General features: G+C 42.7%; 1 protein-coding gene across 1 annotated transcript in view; it reads right to left on the bottom strand.

The window, feature by feature from the left end:
- The window catches only part of LOC132394300 (activin receptor type-2A-like), a 141,525-nt gene that overhangs the window by 83,048 nt on the left and 37,170 nt on the right, over positions 1-21,307 (bottom strand). The window lies entirely within an intron of this gene.

Here is a 21,307-nt window from a genome sequence, read left to right as displayed (position 1 = left end):
AGGATCCATAGCAGGTATAATATTCTAGACAAAGTACACTGCAGATGCTGCTGTCAAATCAAGACGTACAAACAAGCTGGATGAACTCAGCAGTTTGGGCAGCATCTGTTGAAATGAGCAGTCAACGTTTTGGGCCAAGACCCTTTGTCAGGACTGAAGGAGGGGACAGGGGCCCTATAAAGAAAGTGGGGGGGGGGGGGGGAGAGGAAGCAGGGAGGGGATAGGCCGGAGAGGTGAAGAAGGAATGAAAGAGGAAAGCACTATGGGTAGTAGAAGGCGGGATCATGAGAGAGTCATGAGAGAGGTGATAGGCAGCTAAAAGAGGAGGCAGAGTGAAAGCGGGATGGGGGAAGGGAGAGGGAGGGAATTACCAGAAGTAGGAGAATTCGATGTTCGTACCAAGGGGCTGGAGGCTACCCAGACGGTATATGAGGTGTTGCTTCTCCGACCTGAGTTTGGCCTCATCATGGCAATAGAGGAGACCATGTATGGACATATCCAAATGGGAATGTGAAGCAGAGTTGAAGTGAGTGGCAACCAGGAGATCTTGTCTGTTGTGGCGGACGGAGTGGAGGTGCTTGACCAAGCGGTCCCCCAATCTGCGTCAGGTCTCGCCGATGTAGAGGAGGGTGCACTGGGAGCACCAGATGCAACAGATTACACCAACAGACTCAGAAGTGAAGTGTTGCCTCACCTGGAAGGACTGTTTTGGGCCCTGAATGGTGGTAAGAGAGGAAGTGTAGGAACAGGTGTAGCACTTATGCTTGCAGGGATAAGTACCAGGTGGGAGATCTGTGGGGAGGGACATGTGGACCAGGCAGTCAGGGAGGGAACGATCCCTGCGAAAAGCAGAAAGGGGTAGAGAGGGAAAGATGTGCTTAGTGGTGGGGTCCTGTTGAAGGTGGCAGAAGTTGCGGAGGATAATATGCTGGATCCGGAGGCTGGTGGGGTGGTAGGTGAGGACAAGGGGAACATGGTCCCTGTTTTGGTGATGGGAGGATGGGGTGAGGGCTGAAGTGTGGGAAATGGAGGAGATGCGGGTGAGGGCGTCATTGATTACGGCAAAAGGGAAACCACGATTCTTAAAGAAAGCGGAACGGAAAGCCTCATCCTCGGAGCAGATGTGGTGGAGATGGAGGAACTGGGAATAGGGAATAGCATTTTTACATTTGGCAGGGTGGGAAGGGGAATAATCAAGGTAGTTATGGGAGTCAGTGGGTTTATAGAAGATGTCAGTGGACAGTCTGTCTCCAGAGATGGATACCAAGAGATCGAGAAAGGGGAGAGAAGTGTCTGAGATGGACCAAGTGAATTTGAAGGCTGGGTGAAAGTTAGAGGCAAATTCTATGAAATTGACGAGCTCAGCATGGGTGCAGGAAGCAGCACCAATGTAGTTGTCAATGTCGTGAGGGAAAATTTGGGGAGCAGTACCACATAACCCAGGATGAGGCAGGCACAGCTGGGGGCCATGCGAGCGCCCATAGCTACACCCTTGATCTGAAGTAAGTGGGAAGAGCCGAAAGAGAAGTTATTAAGTGTGAGTACAAGTTCTGCCAACGGAAGGAGAGTGGTGGTGTTGGGGAACTGGTGAGGTCTATTGTCAAGGAAGTAGTGGAGGGCTTTGAGGCCTTCTTGATGGGGAACTGAAGTGTATAAGGATTGGACATCCATAGTGAAAATGAAGTGGTTGGGACTGGGGATCTGGAAGTTATTGAAGAGGTCGAGGGCATGGAATGTATCCTGGATCTAGGTAGGGATGGACTGAACTATGGGTGACAAAATGGAGTCCAGGTAGGCAGATACCAGTTCGGTGGGGCAAGAGCAGTCCGAAACTATAGGCCTACCAGGACAGTCAGGCTTGTGGATCTTGGGGAGGAGGTAAAACTGAATAGTGTGGGGTGTTGGAATTATGAGTTTTTTAGTTGATGATAGAAGGTCTCCAGAGTTGATAAGGGCAGTAATGGTACGGGAGACAATGGTTTGATGTTTTTTGGTGGGGTCCTGTTCCCAAGGGTAAGTAAGGGGGGTGTCAGAGAGCTGTCGTTTGGCCTCAGTGAGGTAGAGGTCCGTCTGCCAGACTACTATGGCACCACCTTTGTCTGCAGGTTTGATGGTGAGGTTAGGATTAGTGTGGAGAGAGTGGAGGGCAGTGCGTTCAGAGGGAGTGAGGTTGGAACAGGAGAGAGAAGTGGTGAAGTTGAGACAGTTGATGTCTTGGCGACAGTTGGAGATGAAAAGATTGAGTGCAGTTAGAAGGCCTGGTGGGGGTGTCCAGGAGGAGGAGGAGGAGGGTTGAAGACAGGAGAAGGGGCCATCAATAGGGGGAGGGGAATCCTTGTTAAAGTAGTAGGCTCGGAGACGTAGGCGACAGAAGAAGAGTTCAGCGTCATGCCGGGCACGGAACTCACTGAGGTGTGGACAGAGGGGGACAAAAGTGAGGCCCTTGCTGAGCACAGAACGCTCTGCCTCAGAGAGGGGAAGGTCAGAGGGGATGGTGAAGACATGAGAAAGGTTGGGGTTGGGGCTGGGGTCAGAGGAGAGTAAAGAGGAGTAGAGGGTTGGGATGTTCAGGGAGAGCGGGCTGAGGGGAAGATGAGGGATCAGAGGAATGGAGGGGAGATGAGGGGTGGAGGGAAGGTTGGGTGTCGTGGGGAGGATAGGGGGTAGTGGAGGAATAAAAGGAGCAGTAGGACCGGTCCCAGTCTGGATAGGGTCAGGATCTCGGTCCATGCTGGATCTAGAGAGCTGGGGGTGTTGGAGCCCTGCAGGCCCTGCAGGGCGCCAGAACTGAGGTCCAAATCAGAAGCAAGTGAGTCCATGGTGCGCTGGGGGCTGATGCCCATGTCCGGGAGGCTGTGCTTCCAGTCGAGGTTAGAGTCAGGGGCGGATGAGAAGTTGAAGTCCGAGGGATCGGGGTCTGGGCTGCAGGCAGGTGAGCTTGTCATCCTTCTTGGAAGCGAGGAAGCAGAAGAAATGGTGGTTGGAGGCATGAATCCAGCAGAGAATGAAGTGCAGCAGAGGTCCATGGCAGACAGTTCAGAGCGAAGCCCGCAGTGGGGGGGAGGGGGGAGGGGAGAGGGGGAGAGAAGGTCCGTAAGTATCTCCACATGGCGGTGAGCGTGGCTTGGAGAATCCGGTGCGAGCAGCAGAGGGAGCAACGATCAATAAAACAGCGGTACCAGGGATTCTCGCTGGACCCTAACTGGGAGGCCTGGAACTGGAGCTGGAATCCTTGCGGTACGAGATGGCAGCGGAAACACGATCCCAAAAACGAAATATGGCTGTGGTACCGTGTCTGGGTCAGGACATGATCAAAGAGTTGAAGAGAGGCGGAGATCAGAGGCTGAACAGTGAGAAATGGTCTCACTGAACTCCCGTCGAAGAGAAGATTTAAACTTCTTCAGGGTAGGCATACCTCGAAGAGACTTCGCAGCGGAGTAACGAATAGTAAACACAAAGTACACTGCAGATGCTGTGGTCAGATCAATATTCTTCCCAATTAAATCAAAATCATGTTAATGAAAGGCTGCATGCCTTTCCAGGTACAATGAAGACATTTAATTAATCTCACTATCAAACCAGGTGGCTGCACTGTAATGAAACCATAACTAATTAAACATAATTTGTGCATGATTATCCTTCACTCACTGCATTTTGATTGTAATTTCTGCCTCTCCATTCTTTAAACAGATCAACTCACTTCTTAGTAAAATGACTTTGTTTGACTTATGTTAAACTGCTGTGCTCTAGTCCACCTTCACTGAATTAGCTGAAAATCTTGCCAGATTCAAAATCACTGCTCATGGTCTCTGTACTTAACTGGTCTAAATTCACATTCTTATCTCATTCTATTGCAGTTATGAAGTTTGTGACACGAGTCATAACACACTCCACATTACTTAACTTCAGATCACCCTACAAAAAAAACTGAATTGTTAGTGAACACAAGAAAATCTGCAGATGCTGGAAATCTAAAGCAATACACACAAATACTAGAGGAACTCAACAGGCAACATCTGTAGAAAACAAGAGTACGCAGTCGACATTCTGGGCTGAAACCCTTCTTCAGGACTGACAGGGAAAGGCGGGGAGATGCCTGAATTAAACGGTGGGGAGAGGGATAAGAGGCCAGTTGGAAGATGACAGATGGAGTAGGTGGACGGGAAAGGTCAAGGGCTGGAGAAGAAAGAACCTGATAGGAGAGGAGAGTGGACAATTGGATAAAGGAAAGGAGGAGGGGAGCCAGGGGAAGTAATAGGCAGGCGAGAAGAAGTAAAAGGTCAGAGTGGGGAATGGGTAAACTTGGTTCACCAGAAGGAGAAACCTGTATCATCAAAATCATATCATCAGGTTAGAGGCTACCCAGACAGAATACAAGGTGTTGCTCTTTCACCGAGGCACACAAGGAGCCCGTGGTTCAACACATTGGAATGGGATGGGATTGGGAATCAGAATAAAATGTTTATCCACTGGGAAGACCCACTTGTGGAGGATGGTGCAGAGATGCTCAACAAAGCAGTCCCCCCATTTATGATGGGTCTCAGCACTGCTGCATCGGGAGTGCTGGACGCAACAGACAACCCTAACAGATTCACAAGTCAAGTGCTGCTTTACCTGGAAAGACTGTTTGGGTCCCAGAATGGAGGTGAGGAAAGAGGTGTAGGGGCACATGGAACATTATGGCCACTTGTAAGGGTAAGTGCCTGATGAGAGATTAGTGGGGAGGGACAAATGGAGAAGGGGAGCAATCCCTGTGGAAAGTGGAGGCTGGGGAGTAAAGATATGTTTAGTGGCAGAGTCTCTTTGGTGGCAGCTGAAGTTGTGAAGTTGAATGCAGAAGCTGATGGGGTGTTGGGCAAGGACACGAGGGACTCTATCACTATTATGGCAGCAGGAAGATGGGGTGAGTGCAGACGTACTGGAAATGAAGGAGATATGGGTGAGGGCAGCATCAATGCTGGAGGAAGGGGACCCTCGTTCTTTATACAAGGACATCTCTGATGTTCTTATATAGAAAGCCACATTCTAGGAACAGATGTGGTGGAGGCTAAGAAACCGAGAAAAGGGAATAGTTATGAAATTTACATGATAGGAGTTATTACAAACTCCACATTACTTAATTTCAGATCACCTTACAAAAAAAAAGCACTGAATTGTTAACAAACAAGAGAAAATCTGTGGATGCTGGAAATCCAAGCAATATACACAAAATGCTGGAGGAACTCAGCAGGCTGGGCAATAACTACAGAAAAAATTGCAGTTAATGTTTGGGCTGAGACCCTTCATCAGGACTAGAGGGGGGGAAAAAAAGCTGAGGAGTAGGTTTAAAAGGGGGTGGGAGGAGGAGGTTGGAAGAATGAAGTAAAGAGCTGGGAAGTTGATTGGTGAAAGAAATACAAGGCTGGAGTCTGATAGAAGAGGACAGAAGGCCATGGGAAAAAGGAAAGGAGGGAAGGAGCACTAAGAGGGAGAGGATGAGCAGGCAAGGAGATAAGTTGAGAGAGGGAAAGGGGGATGGGGAATGGTGGGGGGGTGGAGGTATTACTGGATGTTTGAGAAATCTATGGTCATGCCATCAGGTTGGAGGCTACCCAGACAGAATACAAGGTTTTTTTCCTCCAATCGGAGTGTGGCCTCATCATGACAGTGCAGGAGGCCATGGATGGACATATCGAAATGGGAAGTACAATTAAAATGGGTGGCCACTTGGAGATTCTGCTTTTTCTGGCAGACGGAGCATAGGTACTGTGTCGTGGTCTCCCAATCTATGTTGGGTCTCACTGATATACAGGCAACCACACCAGGAGTACCAGACACAGGATACGACACCAAAAGACTCACAAGTGAAGTGCCGCCTCACTGATTGGGGCTCTGAATGATAGTGAGGGAGGTGGTGTGGGGGCAGGTGTAGCACTTGTTCAGCTTGCAAGGATAAATATCAGGAAGGAGATCAGTTGGGAGGGACAAGTGGACAAGGGTGTCATGTAGGGAGTGATCCCTGAGGAAAGCAGAAAGTGGGGGGTGGTGGAAGGGGAAGATGTGCCCGGTGGTGGGATCCCATTGGAGATATGCCAATTGGAGATAGCAGAAGCTTTGGTAAAATTATGTGCTGGACACAGAGGCTGGTGGGGTGATAGGTGAGGACAAGAGGAACCTTGGCAGGGTGGCAGGTGGGTGGGGTGAGAGCAGAAGTGCATGAAATGGAACAAGTGCAGTGGACGGTAGTGTTGACAGTGGAGGAAAGGAAGTCACTTTATTTGGAGGAGGAGAACATCTCCTTTGTTCTGGAATGAAAAGCTTCATCCTGAGAGCAGATGAAGCAGGGACGAAGGAATTGGGAGATGGGGATGGTATTTTTACAAGTAACAGGGTGGGAGGAGGTATAGTCCAGGTAGCCATTAGAGTCCATGGGTTTATAACAGACTTCAGGAGATGAGCTGTCTCCAGAGATAGACAGAGAGATCAAGAAAGGGGAGGGAGGTGTAGGAAATGGACCAGGTAAATTTGAGGGCAGGGTGGAAGTTGGAGGCAAAGCTGACAAAGTTCACAAGTACTGCATGGGTGCGGGAAGCAAAACCAATGCAGTCGTCAATGTAGTGTAGCAGAAGTGCAGGAAGGTCACCAGTGTACGCTTGGAATATAGACTGTTCCACGCAGCCGACAAACAGGCAGGCAAAGCTGGGGACCCACGTGAGTGCCCCACAGCTGCACCTTTTGTCTGAAGGAAGTGGGAGGACCCAAAGAAGAAATTATTTAGAGTGAGGACAAATTTCACTAAGTGGAAGAGGGTGGCGGTGGAGGGGGAACTGGCTGGGTTTGGTGTCCACAAAGAAACGGAGAGCTTTGAGGCCTTCTGTTAATGTTGCAAGTTGTGTTTTCTTGGATAACCCCATGAAAATGTAAAAAAGTTTGTTGGAGGCCATTTAGAGAAGAGTCAAAGTAATTGTATCTCTCAGTAGAACTTTCTAAATGAGCTAGCAGCATGTTTTTCATTAGTATTCTTCCCTTTTTGGTCATTATTTGAGAACTTCATGTCTGACATGTTCAGAAACTAGCAAATAATACTGACTATCAAAAATGATATCTAGAAGCTAACAGTTAAAAGTAAATTACTTCTCATATCTGTGCAATGCAAGCTCACATACTGTATAATTGAGTACGTGAATCCAAAGGAATTAAACCAGATTCCACAGCAGTCAGCCTTGCAAACACCACTTGAACTACTGTGCAGAGTAGTCTATATTTGTCTTAGCACAAATATCCATATGACAGACTAATTAGAAGAGTAAAAGGCCGAGTGATCTAAATCTAGATCACAAATTAGCTCAGAGGAAGGAAAGTAAAGATAAAGCTGGATAGGAATTTTCATGACATGGAGGCTATAAGCAATTGAGTTCCTTCAGCCCAAGTGTCAATAGCACAGTAATATGAGCAGCACTATGGAGTAATCATTAGCGTAATGCTTTACAGTGCTAGTAATCAGGGTTCAGTTCTCACCACTATCTACAGGAAGTTTATACATTCTCCTCATGACAGAGTGGATTTCTTTCATGTGTTCTGATTTCCTCCCACATTCCAAAGGGTTAGGGTTAGTAAGTCATGGTGAGACGTGTGGGCTATGCTCAGCACATACTTGGATGTATTGGTCGCTGACACAATTCTCTAAATGTTTCAATATACATGTGACAAATAAAGATGATCTTGTAATCTTATCTTATAATACCATAGGGTTGTACAAATGTAACAACCACAATTAAGTTCTATCAATGATACCTAAAGTGGCATTATATTTAAAAACAAGGAAGCTATAGGAGATACAAGAGGTGGCAAATGATTGAGAAAGATTCAGGTGTACAATGAAATGGCAAATATAATTCGACCCAGAAAGGTTTCCAAGGGAAAGGTAAGGAAATATATAATACGCAAGATGCCAAACAAGATCCCTCTGTTGCTCCATACTGGAATGCATGCTCATAAATCCCTGAAGACAGCGGGAGAAAGTAAATGTGGTTGAAGTTGAAGTGGCAAACAGGATACTCATCCTTACTGTCAAGAAAGAATTAAGAGCTGACTGTTCATGATGAAGTGTGCAAAACACTTATCAGAAATCAGCCACAGTACGGCATTTGGAACTTACCATGCCACAGGAAGTAAATGAACAACAGAAAGCACAGTAGATATTTACTAGGATGTTATCTGTTATTTTACATTTTAGTTATAAGTATGGGTAAGCTCGGGGTTGTTTACAATAACAGAAAGAAAAAGAAAAATTTAATTCAAGTATATAAAACTTTGAGAAGTTTATATAGGAACTATTCAATCCTCTTTAACAATGATGTCAAAAAGTAAGGGGGGGCACAGATTTAAAATAACCAAAAATAAAACCATAAGATATAGGAACAGAATTACGTCATTCGGCCCATTGAGTCTGCTCTGCTATTTTAATATGGCTGATTCATTCGCTCTCTTAGCCCCAAATGAAGCAGTGGAGGCTACCACAGTAAATATACTTAAGACAAGGTTGGATAGATTTTTGCATAGTAGGGGAATTAAGGGTTCTGAAAAAAAGGCAGGTAGGTGGAGAAGAGTCCATGTCCAGATTAGCCATGATCTTATTGAATGGCAGAACAGGCTCGACGGGCCAGATGGCCGACTCCTATTTCTTATGTTACGTTCTTATCTCCTGCCTTCTCCTCATATCCCTTCATGCCCTGACTACCCACGAATCTATCAACCTCTGCCTTAAATACACCCAATGACTTGGCCACCTGTGGCAATGAATTCCACAGATCTTTTAAAGTTCCATGAATGAACATTTGAAGTATGGTAACCAACAGAGCAATACACTGAAAGCAGGAATAAAGGAAATCTGTCACATGTTTAAGGGGCAGAACAGTCTTCTAGGATGTGAATTTGTATGGCCATATGAATAGTTAACAAAATGAGGAGCATTATCAATTTGTTTAACTGAATCTTACTTTTTTTTAAACTTAAAAATGCTAGAAGCCCTTGCGTGAGCAAGCAGCAATTATCACATATAAGAGCTACTGCAGGACAATGACCTTTGAACAGAACTACGCAACATGTGGTAGATAAGAATTGTTTACTCCAGCAAGAAGCTTAAGTAAATGAAAAACCAGGATTGGGGATGGGAGGGTGGAAGGAGGTTAGGAAGAGCAAAGGGCATAGTTAAAAAAAGGTGCTAATGGGACTAGTATTGAAACAAAAAGATGAGTCCAGAGATTATACTGCTGCAGCTAAATTGAAGGAAATATGGATAATGCATCCATGTAGAATAATGATGAATTGCAATATGTGAGTAGACCATTCAACTACGCTTCAAAAAAGATTTCCACTCCAAGCACCAGTCTACAAATCCTTCAGAGTCAGAATCAGGCCTATTATTACTGACATATGAAACTTGTTTTGTGGTGCCAGTATAATGCAAGCCTTAAAATTTGCTATATAATTACTACAGGTTACAAAAAAAAATACTGCAATACACAAAATGTGTTATAAAGTGTTTGTAGGTTTATGGACCATTCAGAAATTTGATGGGAGTAAGAGGAAGTGGTTCCTAAAATATTAAGTATGCCTTCAAGCTCCTGTACCCACTTCTCCAATGGTATTAATGGGGAGAAGGCATGTCCCAGAATGCAAGGGCCTTTAATGATGGAAGTCACATTCCTGAGGCACTGCATTCTGAAGATATTCTTGATGGCAGGGAGTGCTGAGCCCCTGACAGAGCTGGATGAGTTTACAACTCTCTGAAGCCTCTTCAATCCTCAATTTCTCTACACAAGTTGTTTGCCATTGCCTTCCTCTGGGCAACAAGTACACAACAAGTAACCTCAGCTATTATAATTATTCAAATTGTCTGCCAGGCATCAGTAGTCACATAACCAGGACTCGTGATATGCACCAGCTGCTCATACGATCAATTCCCATGGCTTAACTTGATCCTGATTTTTTTTTGGGGGGTGGGGAGTGTTTGTGCAGGGACTAAGCAGATGCTACACCTCGCCCAAGGGTAACATGCAGGCTAGCAGACAGAAGGTGTGCCTTACACCTTTTTTGGTAGAGACGGATCTTCGACATGCCACCCATCATGAGAGTGTAGCCATAAATTGATGCAAGTCAGTCAGTTTCACCTCAATGTTGGATTAAGTTTTACAAACTACCAAAAGCAGAATCAGTAGACATTTGGACAAATTGAGACTTACTAATAGATTTGCTAAACCAAATCATCACTAACTTGGGAGTATCTTTTGATGAACTAAGAAAGAGATTTGATGAGGGAAATGCAGTTGATGTGCTACATAAGAACTTCCAAAAAGATTTTTGACAAAAGGGTCATAAAATGGGCTTGTTGTCAAGATGGAAGTGTATGGAATAAAGCAACTGCCAGCATGAAAAGAAAACTGACTAAGTTACAAGTAGTAGTGAACAATGGATTTTCAGAATGGAGAGAAGTGTAGCATAGTGATTAGCATGACACTATTACAGCTCAGGGTGTTGGGGGTTCAATACTAGTGCTGTCTAAAAGGAGTTTGTACATTCCCCACATGAACATCCTCATGGTGCTCTGGTTTCCTCCCAGAGTCCAAAGACACATCAGTTAGTAGGCAAATTGGTCATTGTAATTGTCCTGTGATTAGTCTAGGGTTAAATTGGTGAGCTGCTGGGTGGCAAGGCTTGTTAGTTCAGAAGAGCCTGTTTCGTGCTGTATCTCTAAATAACCAGCACAATTATCCAGGAGTCAGTTCTTAAGAATACTTATTTTAAATATATACTAATAATTTGTAAACGTGTAGAAGGCTAAATTTTTCAGACCACACAATTTTTGAGCACAGATCACAGAGAATTTGAACCTGAAGTGAATCATAAGGAAGATGGAAATTGACTTCAAGGAGAAAAACACATGCTGCTGAGAAGGACTGAATTTCTAGCTGCTTGAATTTCGTTCAGTCAATAGTTATAACTTGGCAAGGAGAGTAACAGATAATACAAGATTTTGTACTATTCTAAAAAGGATTCAAGAAGAGGGATCAGAAGGTGAATGTGCAAGGTTCATGAAAGTGACAGGGAAGATCAAAGTAATTAAAGAAAAAAGCAAAAGAATTCTGGCCTTTGCAAAAAAAGGGTGTAGAGTGCAAGAGCAAGGAAATTATGAACAATAATAATCATTCAGTCACAACAGCAGCACCGTTTCCAGCTCTGGTACCACTCTAAAGGAAAAGATGGAAACATATTAGCGAGGATGTAGAAGGGATTCCCAGAGTAATTCCAGATATGAGGACTTGAAATCTATAGAGAGACTGGAGAAACAATGGAGCATACTGCAACAAACGAGGTTGTATGGGACTTAAAAAAAATCACAGAATAGATGGCAAACGGTCCTATTGATTGAGAGTTAAGAACGACAGGAGCAAAAATCATAAATTTTAACACGGCAGTTGGCAAGGGTCCAAAACGAACTGGTAGGAGCAAAAGTGAAAGCAGATTTACTTGAAAAGTTCAAAAGGAACTGGATTCAAAGTACATTTATTATCCAAGAATGTATAAATTACACACCTTGAGATTCAGTTGATTATAGGCAGCCACAGATTATTGAAATAATTATATAAATAGAAAAGATCTGTTGGGATTTTGCAGAAAACTGTATGGGGGAGGGCAATAGCACAAGTGGAATTAGATTGTGTTAGGACATTATAGGTCAAAAGGTCTCCTTCCACTGAGTAGCCATTCTGTTATTCTTAAGTCTACAATGATAGAGAAAAGATGCCCATCAAACTTGTATATAAAGAAATCATTACAACGTACAGACAGAATTATATAGACTGAAGTTTTCTTAACCTTACATTTTAATTATATGAAGAATTTAGAAATGGCAACTTGTTTACCTCATCAAACCAGTCCCAGATTCAAAGAGATCATGGCTAACTAGTGATCTAACTTCACATTCAAGGAGTATGGTGATTAAAACCTGCAAGGAATGCAAGCTAATTTTTGAAAATTAACATTTATTCAATTCTATCTTATTCTGTCCAACTTCAAATGAGCAAGAAATAACACATTTGTGTAATACCTTTCACAACCTTGAACTCCCCAAATCATTTTTGAGCAGCAGTCAATTCTATAGTGCAACAATAAAAAACCACAGCAACCAATCCCTCTACACTGAACTGAGCTAAAAGGCCATGCTCAGTGTGGGAAACTGAATTGGCTGATATCAGTATTTGGCAAACTACAGCTGACAACTTTTTATTGAATTTGAATTGAAAGGAATGTCTTTTAAAAATCAATCTGTTGGCTTGTGTTTTTTTTTGGAGCTATTACTACAATGGATAAGAAACATTAAAAAAAAACCTCTAAATGAGCTATAACTCATTTGAGAAAGTCCTTACCAAAATTCTGAGGTGATAAATACTTATGGCAAGGTATCATGAAGCAGTTATTGTTTATAGATCTAGTTAACATTTTATTTAAAATGCAAATAGCAAGTACCAATGGGAAAACAATCTTGCAAGACTTATAAATCTATTTGCAATCCATGAACACTACCTCACCTGTTCTTCTTTTGCACTATTTACTTTATTTCTTAATAAAACTTAGTAATGTGCAGTGACATGCAAACGTTTGGGCACCCCTGGTCAAAAGTTCTGTTACTGTGAATAGCTAAGTGAGTAAAAGGTGACCTAATTTCCAAAAGGCATTAAGTTAAAGATGACGCATTTCTTTAATATTTTAAGCAAGATTACTTTTTTTTTTATTTCCATCATTTACAGTTTCAAAATAACGAAAAAAAAAGGAAAAAGGCCCAAAACAAAAGTTTGGGTACTCTACTCGGTCAGTACTTAGTAACACCCACTTTGGCAAGTATCACAGCTTGAAAACGCTTTCTATAGCCAGCTAAGAGTCTTTCAATTCTTGTTTGGGGGATTTTCGCCCATTCTTCCTTACAAAATGCTTCTAGTTCTGTGAGATTCTTGGACCGTCTTGCATGCACTGCTCTTTTGAGGTCTATCCACAGACTTTCAAAGATGTTTAGGTCGGGGGACTGTGAGGGCCATAGCAAAACCTTCAGCTTGCACCTCTTGAGGTAGTCCATTGTGGATTTTGAGGTGTGTTTAGGATTATTATCCTGCTGTAGAAGCCATCCTCTTTTCATCATCAGCCTTTTTTTTTAAACAGATGGTGTGATGTTTGCTTCCAGAATTTGCTGGTACTTAAATGAATTCATTCTTCCCTCTACCAGTGAAATGTTCCCCATGCCACTGGCTACAACACAAGCCCAAAGCATGTTCGATCCACCCTTGTGCTCAACAGTTGCAGAGGTGGTCTTTTCATGAAATTCTGCACCCTTTTTTCTCCAAACATACCTTTGCTCATTGCAGCCAAGAAGTTCTATTTTAACTTCATCAGTCCACAGGACTTGATGCCAAAATGCATCAGGCTTGTTTAGATGTTCCTTTGCAAACTTCTGATGCTGAATTTTGTGGTGAGAATGCAGTAAAGGTTTACTTCTGATGACTCTTCCATGAAGGTTACATCTGTACAGGTGGTGCTGCACAGTAGAGCTGTGCACCACCACTCCAGAGTATGTTAAATCTTCCTGAAGGTCTTTTGCAGTCAAACAGGGGTTTTGATTTGCCTTTCTAGCAATCCTACGAGCAGTTCTCTCAGAAAGTTTTCTTGGTCTTCCAGACTTCAACTTGACCTCCACCATTCCTGTTAACTGTCATTTCTTAATCGCATTACAAACTGAAAACGCTTTGCTATCTTCTTACAGCCTTCTCCTGCTTTGTGGGCATCATTTATTTTAACTTTCAGAGTGCTAGGCAGCTGCTTAGAGGTGCCCATGGCTGCTGATTGTTGGGACAAGATTTAAGGAGTCAGGGTATATATAAAGCTTTGAAATTTGCATCACCCGGCCTTTCCTAATGATGAATGTGAACAAGCCATGGCCCTAATGAGCCATTTAAATTCTGAGATCTTAGTAAAAGTTATCTGAGTGCTCAAGTCACTTGTGGTATCCAAACTTTTGCATGGTGCTCCTTTCCTTTCTCTCCCCCCCCACTCTAAAATTGTACAAAACAAAAATAATAAACTAATCTTGCTTAAAATGTTGTAAAGAATATTTCACATTTAACCTTATAACTTTTGGAGATCAGTTCTTCTTCTACTCACTTAACTATTCACAGTAACAGAAATTTTGACTGGGGTGCTCAAACTTTTGCATGCCACTGTATGTCTTGCAGTGTACTGCTGCCACAAAACAACAATTTCACAACATACATCAGTGATAATAAACGTTATTCTAATTTTATATGATAGAAGACAACCTCTTCAGAAGGTGGGGGGGGGGGGGGTTTAACCCTCATCCTATTTGTAATCATATGCTACATCCTTTGTTCCTGAACTCCACATTCATATGTTTGGTTTACCATTCACGTATTAACTGGCCACTTAATACATTCTGTGAATGACAATTCTGATGTGATTAGAGTTGTGGGATGAGAAGCCTTCCTTTGAACTGTGTGTTGGCCTGTGCATTCAGAGACTGGGAGCTAGATAGTTTACGTTACTGATAATTCACATAAATCTCCTGTATAGCACACCATCTGCACATATTGGAAGAGAATCAATTTTGGCAGCAGCAGTGTTAAACAGAATATCTTGACTATTGCCATTATATTATAAAATGAAAACTAACAAGAATCCACAAAGGAATTTTCAAACCGCTGTAACATTAGAATATATATTGGACTTACAAAGGCTTATGATCAATGAGGAGAAATAAAGAAAACACAGTCTCCATAGGGAGTGGATTTAAGGTCGGGGGTAATTTTAAAGGAGATGTGAGGGACAAGGTTTCCCCCCAATGTAGACAGAGTGGTAGGTCACTGGAATGCACTGGCTAGCGTGGTGGTAAAGGCAGATACATTAGGGGGCTTTTAAGATGTTTTGATAGGCACATGACTAAAGAAATTGGAGGGATATGGACATTGTGTAGGCAAAGAGAGTTTAGTTTAGTTGGCCATTTAATTATTAATTTAATTGGTTTGGCACAACATTGTAAGCCGAAGGGCCTGTTCCTGTGTTGTTCTGTTCTATGAACAAAATTTCAATACTGTAAAGCATGCAAAACAAAGCTATGTAACCAATCAGGATCTAGATTGTTTAATAAATAACAAATCCTACTTGTTCATTGTAGATACTACAAGTTGGATAAACGATGCAAAGAAAAAAAAACAAATTTAGTCTTCCCTACATGGTATCATTATTATGAATGACTGTCCAATTTTTGGTATAAGTATTTATTCTAGAGTATACTCAGTCATCTACCAAAATGACCTTACTTAATATCTAGTTTCTTTTGTTTTGGTTCTATATCCCCATTAATATGCATCTCCAAATGCACATCATTCTGCTTTCCAATGGATTTCTAAATACATCCTAAATACATTTGACTGAGATCAAATTTGCAGCATTTCTTAACAACTTGCTAAGTCTGAAATATTGCTGATGTGCAAGACTAGGCACTAAATGCTAGCAGAGAGACTTAATGGATGAAGGATGCATGGTTTTATCCTCTCCAGAGGTCAACTGACTGAGTGAAGGTGTAGCTAAAAAACAAGGGGTGGTAGTTTAAATGAGTTACTTATCCCACCCTTTTTTTCCTAGAAGTTAGTGATGAAAATAATTTCCCACATTATGGTAGCAATGCATTTAATTATTTTCAAAAGGATTTGGAACTTGAGACAGAGTCCCTAACATTTCAAAAGTACGTGGACCAGTATTTCAATAAACCTAAACCATACATCCATAGACCAAGAACTGGGAAATGAGATTAACCCAAATGGTCTTTTCTGGTTAACATGGAAACAGCGTGCCAAATGGTTTCCTTCTGTACTGCAAATTTCTGTAGAATCTATAATATCAAAGAAAAGCAAGAACATCCACCAAAAGGAGTTCCCAAACTTTATTATGCCATGAACCAATACCATTAAAGCAAGGGGTCCGTGGACCCCTTTGGTGCAGCACAGCTAAAAACGGACTGAAAATTTGCATCAGAGCCACTCTCATGAGCACATCAGCATTAGTCTTCTGAAGAACAGTGCATGCTGTTGTTTGAAACATAGTGGAAAAAGCATTAGAGGAGTGATAATTAACACCTCCAAACTGACATCAAATTACAAGATCTACACACAGCTAGTTTCATACTATATGGTTCACCAGGTTCCCTCTAAGTCTGCAGAAATTAAAACAAAATGTGGCAAACCTACTCTTTAAATATATCTAGTTCTCACAACCACTGCTTTTCAGCCTGCTGGGACTGGTAATGGTTTTGCAGTTGCAACTCATGGATCACTGGGACACATTTTTTTGTTTTCTTTAGTTGTCTCACTAACACCTAGCTGTGTTAGCACTTATGGCTAACATTTAATACCACCAAGAGCTAAGGGGAAAGCACACTGGCCATTCAAACCACACAACCTCCCCCCACCCCAAAGCCCACACCATTTTATCACCAGAGTGCCATTTTCCTGTACTAACCCATACACCACAAATTTTCTTGATATGCAAAAATTGCCAAATCTGCATGCTTACATTTAAGGCCAACAACATCCAAGTTGTGTTGAAGACCAACACATTTGAATCATTAAAAAGAAGATTGTGTATTTTTTTTATTGTTTTCAATCTAGGTGGGTAACTTCACATTGCTACACACATGGGCAGCACACGGGCTTACAGTTTTAGTGACAAAGGCCTGATCAGAATTTCTGGTGCCATCTATGTGGCATTTGCACATTTTCCATGTGACCAGAAAGGTTTTCAATTGCTCTAATCTCTATCTACATCCCCACAACTTGCAAGCTCGTAGATTAATCGATCTCTCCCTAGTTTTAAGTAGTCTCTACACGTGTACAATTAGTGAGTTTGGGGAAGCTACCAGGAATGTGGAGAGAAAATGATATGGCTAGGATTAGTGTAAATGAGTGCATGATAGTCAGTGCAGAGGGCTGACAGGCCTGTTCCAGTACTGTAGATCTCTGAATATATATACTCCATTAGTGGTTGGCCATGAAGCTATCTTTATTAACACATACAAACAAGCTGGATGAACAGCAGGGCGGGCAGCATCCGTTGAAATGAGCAGTCAACGTTTTGGGCCGAGACCCTTCGTCAGGACTGAAGGAGGAGGGGGCAGGGGCCCCATAAAGAAGGTGGGGGGAGGGTGGAAAACCAATCAGAGGAAAGAACAAGGGTTGGGGGAAGGGATAGGCAGGAGAGGTGAAAAAGGAATCTAAGGGGAAAGCACTATGGGTAGTAGAAGAAGGCAGAATCATGAGAGAGGTGATAGGCACTTAGAAGAAGAGACAGAGTGAAAGTGGGATGGAGGAAGTGAGAGGGAGGGAATTACCAGAAGCTGGAGAATTCGATGTTCATACCAAGGGGCTGGAGACTACCCAGATGGTATATGAGGTGTTGCTCCTCCAACCTGAGTTTGGCCTCATCATGGCAGTAGAGAAGGCCGTGTATGGACATATCCAAATGGGAATGTGAAGCAGAGTTGAAGTGGGTGGCAACCGGGAGATCCTGTCTGTTGTTGCAGACGGAGCGGAGGTGCTCGACAAAGCAGTCCCCCAATCTGCATCGGGTCTCGCCGATGTAGAGGAGGCCGCACTGGGAGCACTGGATGCAATAGATTACCCCAACAGACATCATTGGTATGAACATCGAATTCTCCAACTTCCAGTAATTCCCTCCCTCTCCCTTCCCCCATCCTACTTTCACTCCGTCTCTTCTTCTAGCTGCCCATCACTTCTCTCATGATTCTACCTTCTTCTACTACCCATAGTGCTTTCCCCTTAGATTCCTTCTTCACCTCTCCTGCCTATCCCCTCCCTGCTTCTCCTCCCCCACCCCTTGATCTTTCCTCTGATTGGTTTTCCACCCTCCCCCCACCTTCTTTATGGGGCCCCTGCCCCCTCCTTCTTCACTCCTGATGAAGGGTCTCTGCCCGAAACACTGACAGCTCATTTCAACGGATGCTGCCCAACCTGCTGAGTTCATCCAGCTTTTTTGTAGGTGTTGATTTGACCACAGCATCTGCAGTATACTTTGTGTAAGCTATCTTTATTGTCTTCATACATCTTGTCATCAAAGTTTTTTAAAAAATCTACAGAAACTTAATCTAATTCAAATTCAGTTAATTGCCATTCAACTGTACACATGTACACTGGCAAATGAAGATGATGATGATGATCCTTGGAAGTGAGTCCACAAGTTGTGGAATTAGTTCAGTGGTGGGGTGAGTGAAGCTGAAAGTAAAATTTATCATCAGAGTACACACTTGTCAGCACATACTATCCTGAGATTCTTTTCTTTGGGCATACTTAGCAAATCTATAGAACAGTAACTGTAAATTGTAAAGTTACACATTGTTATCCACACTGGCTCAGGAGCCTGATAGTTGAAGGGAAATAACTGTTCCTGAACCCAGTGGCGTGGGACCCAAGGCTCCTGTATCCTTCTTCCTGATGGCAGCAGTGAGAAGACAGAATGGCGTGAACCCTTAATGAAGCACCTGCTTTCTTGTGCCAACACCCAGCGGTGGGGAGGGCTTTTCCTATGATGAATTGGGCTGTATCCACTATTTTTTTTTTGTAGATTTCTCCCCCTCTTGGGCATTGATGTTTTCATATCAGGCCATGATGCATCCAGTCAGTAAACTCTCCATTGTGCATCTATAAAAGTGAATCTGCACAATATTAGATATTGTACATTCATCCCAGCCTAATCCAATGGAATCTATTCTAGAGGAACAACTTTCTTTTTCCTCTGGTACAGGTAATAATGCACCAAGAAAATGAACATCATTACTACCATGATCATTTAACCACTCATTCAATTCTTCAATCTTATTTTAAATTCCTGTATTGAATTCGCCTTTTACTGCACAACAGACCATCTCTTACGTTCCCTATTTTATTTGCCATTACCCCTCCTCCTGTTTCTGTTCTTGCTTCAAAAAGATAAAAGGTGGCAATATACAGTCATCAACCAGAAATATGAATGCCATTTCTTATCTTACAGTTATTGGCTACCCCAAACATTTTCAGCATAGACTCATGCAAAAAAAAACACAACAACTTGCTTACCTGAAGTAAAACCGGAAACTGCTGTAAACAGTCAAGTTAGGAAACAAAAGATTTCAGGCCAATGATCTTCTGTCAGAACTGAGAAAATGTCAAAAATGCAACCAGTTGCAAATGGGAGGGGAATACTGGAGGAAACAAAAAAGGTCAGTGGAAATCAAGAGAGATTAAATGACACGTAACTGAAAGTTGGCATTAAAGATAACTGAATGACTAAAGGCCTATCTGAAGGTGAATGTAGGCGATGATAAATGAAGTCTAAGCGTCACAAGAGAGGGAGTAACAAACCAATGTGTGTTTGTTATTCTGGCAATGTGTGGCAGAATACTGGGGATGGTTATTCATCTGAAATTGTTAATAGACAGCTGAACACTATAATGTGCTAGTAAATATGTAGTTATCAAACTTACAATGAATTTCATTGTTACAGTGTATAAGGCCAAAGATAGAGATCAGAGTGAGAGTGAAATGGCAATTACATATTACAGACAACTGGAAACATAGACAAGAGAAAACCTTCAGATGCTGGAAATCCAAGCAACACACACAATGCTGGAGGAACTCAGCAGGACAGGCAGCATCTATGGAAAAGAGTACAGTCAATGTTTCAGGCTGAGACCCTTCATCCTGAGTCCACTACATTCTTTTCCGTGGAAACATAGGGTTACTCTTGTGGAATGAACAGAAGCACTCTGCAAAGCAGTCACACAATCAGCATGTGGTTCCCCCAGCATAAACAGGAAACCACATCATGATTTAAGACACGTCCTCAATTAGACTCTTACAAATTTGTTCTGCTGCTTTCAAAGATTTTATTTTTAAATTCAGTTTATTAATTTAGCCAAATTTAAACTCCTTAGCTATCGCATCTAAATCCTAACTCATGTTCTGCACAACCCACAATTTCCTCACTTGCAAAAACACCAGTCAGTTTGGATTGGCAACAACATCTCCTCCACAATCTCCATCAGTACAAGTGCACCACAAGGCTGTGTGCTTAATCCCCTCCTCTACTCACTTTGCATGTATGTCTGTGTAGCTAAGCACAGCTTCAATGTCATACTTTAGGTTTGCTGACAATACCACCACTGTAGGCCAAATCAAAGGTGGTTTTGAATCAGCATATAGGAGGAAGATTAAAAGTCTAGCTGAGTGGTGCCACAACAACCTTTCACTCAATGTCAGCAAGACCAAGGAGCTGATTATTGACTTCAGAAGGAGGGAACCAGACTTCCATGAGTCAGTCCTCATCGGGGCTATAAGGTGGTGGTGGCCAGCAGCTTTAAATTCCTCAGTTTATCACTTCAGAGGAGTTGTCCTGGGCCCCAGCATGCAAGTCCAATTGTGAAGAAAGCATGGCAGTGCCTCTACTTCCTCAGGAGTTTGTGCAAATTTGGCATGACATTAAAAACATTGACAAACTTCTATAGATGTGTTCTACAGTATAATGACTGGTTGCATCACAGCCTGGCATAGAAACCCCAATGCCCTTGAAAGTAAAATTTTACAGAAAGTAGCAGATTCAACCCAGTCCATGAAGGGTAAAGCCCTCCCCACTACTGAGCACACCTACACAGAGCATTGGTGCAGGGAAGCAACATCTATCATCAGAGACTCCTGCCACCTAGGTCATGCTCTCTTCTTGCTGCTGCCATCAGAAAGGTGGTGCAGGATCCTCAGGACTCCCACTACCAGGTTCAGGACCAGTTACTACCCCACAACCATCAGTCTCTTGAGCTAGTGCGAGTAACTTCACTCATCCCATCACTGAACTGTTCCCACAACCTATGGACTCACTTTCAAGGACTCTTCATCTCATGTCCTCAATATTTTATTGCTTAGTTATTATTATTTCCTCTTTTGTATTTCCACAATTTGGCGTCTTTTGCACATTGTTTGTTTTGTCCATCCTATAGGGTGTGGCTTTTCATTGATTTTTCATAGGTTCTTGGATTTACTAAGTATGCCGACAAGAAAACAAATCTCAGCATTGTACATGGTGACATACACGCACTTTGAGAATAAATTTACTTTGAACAACAATCATTAATTTCTTTATATTTCTACCCAAATTCATGCATTGGAAGGCAGGTGACACTGAAAATGCAGGCATTTATTCCCATCTTTGAGAAACTGACTGC

The sequence above is a fragment of the Hypanus sabinus genome, chromosome 5, assembly GCF_030144855.1.
Source record: "Hypanus sabinus isolate sHypSab1 chromosome 5, sHypSab1.hap1, whole genome shotgun sequence".
NCBI lineage: Eukaryota > Metazoa > Chordata > Chondrichthyes > Myliobatiformes > Dasyatidae > Hypanus > Hypanus sabinus.
The sequence above is the reverse complement of the archived record's forward strand: the minus strand, read 5'-3'. Positions and strand labels throughout refer to the sequence as shown.